Source organism: Suricata suricatta, chromosome 15 (genome assembly GCF_006229205.1).
Source record: "Suricata suricatta isolate VVHF042 chromosome 15, meerkat_22Aug2017_6uvM2_HiC, whole genome shotgun sequence".
NCBI lineage: Eukaryota > Metazoa > Chordata > Mammalia > Carnivora > Herpestidae > Suricata > Suricata suricatta.
This window is the reverse complement of record NC_043714.1, coordinates 39,111,807-39,113,739: the sequence shown is the minus strand read 5'-3', so window position 1 is coordinate 39,113,739 and position 1,933 is coordinate 39,111,807.

The window sequence follows — 1,933 nt, the reverse complement described above, 5'->3', positions numbered from 1 at the left end:
CTCTCTGTTTCGTGCATATTGTGACTTGAAGATTTTTTCTCCCCTTCTAAGATAATGAAGATATTTGGCCTATTTTGCGGCTGTCAGTAGCTGTGAGGTGCCTTGTATGTGCCAGGCGCTGTTCTAAGCACCAGGGACAGAACAGTAAACAAAGTTTCCCTCCTTTTATAGAGTTTACATGTAAATAGAATCCAAAATGTGTTTTCTTCCAGAATTTGTTCTGTAATTTTTAAAACTTCTGTAAATCTTTGGTGCCTATTTCTCATGCCATTCCTCTTGAATGAAATTTACTAGGACTATACCTGCAGTACATTAACCAAATTGGTCACCTTCGATGTAAAGGAAGCAAGATATGGTAGATGCCAACCAAAAATATTAAATTGAATACACCTTAGTACAGTATATAAAATGTCCAGAGTAAAGTCATTTTGTTTATATATCTTTATTACCGTCATGCAGAAATTCTTACATTCAGTTGTAGTACTGAATTGTAATATTCAGTTTCAAGTATTCAATTATATACCTAATGGTTCTTGAAAGGTTCTAGTATGTTAGCCACACTTTTCTCTCAGGCTAATTTTGTTCTCAAATACTTATACCTTTAATAGTAGCAATGATTTGCATATCAACACGTATTAGATTGCTCTACATTTTACAAGACAAATAAAAATAGGGGTGCCTGGGCGGCTCAGTCGGTTAAGGCTCCGGCTTCGGCCTAGGTCAGATCTCACGTTCGTGGGTTCGAGCCCACATCGGGCTCTGTGCTGACAGCCAGCTCAGAGCCTGGAGCCTGCTTCTGGTTCTGTGTCTCCTCTTCTGCCCCTCCCCCTCTCATGCTCTGTCTCTCTCTGTATCAAAAATAAATAAAACATTAAAAAAAATAGATAAAAATAAGTCTAGGATTAAAATACATGAAATTGTACTTATTGATAGTAATTTTAAAGCTTAATTTTTTCATTATTTTTAGAGAGAGTGCGTGCTTCAGGGGAGAGGGGCAGAGGAAGAGAGAGAGAATCCCAGGCAGGCTCCACACGCAGCGCAACAAGGGCTCGAACCCTGGAACCATGAGATCATGACCTGGGCCAAAAATCAAGGGCCACTCAGGCACCCCTAAAATAACTTAGTTATGAAAGAAACCTTAGGGCACTTGGGTGGCTCATTTGGTTCAGCATCCAATTCTGATTTTGGCTCAGGCCATGATCTCACAGTTCATAGGATTGTGTGTGACTCCAGACAGGGTGGAGCCTGCTTGGGATTCTCCTTCCCTCCCTTCCTCCCTCCCTCTCCCTCTCTCTCTCCCCCCCTCCCCCACTCACACATGCAGTCACTCAAATAAATAAAACATAAAAATGTAACTTTATTTTAGATCATTATTAACTATATGTTCTGTCAGGCTCCATAGATTTAGGGTTGGGTGTTCTGAACTTCTTAAAGGTACATTTCTGTAAGGCATTCTCAATGGCATTCTCTTAAATATCAAGTAAAATTTCTTTTTTTAATGTTTTATTTATTTTTCGAGAGAGACACTGCAAGCAAAGGAGGGACAGAGAGAGGGAGAGACCCAATTCAAAGACAGGCTCCAAGGTCTGAGCTAGCTATAAGCACAGTGCCTGACGCGGGGCTTGAACCCACGAACTGTGAGATCATGACCTGAGCCAAAGCCGGACACTCAACTGACTGAGCCACCCAGGTGCCCCTTAAGTCAGATTTCTTAAAATTTAATTTTTACTAGGCATCTGCACTAATTGGAATTTTTTTTTTAATGTTTTATTTTTGATACAGAGAGAGAGCATGAGAGGGGGAGGGGCAGAGAGAGAAGAGAAGACACAGAACCGGAAGCAGGCTCCAGGCTCTGAGCTGGCTGTCAGCACAGAGCCTGACGCGGGGCTCGAACGTGAGACCTGACCTGAGCCGAAGCTGGAGGCTTAACCGA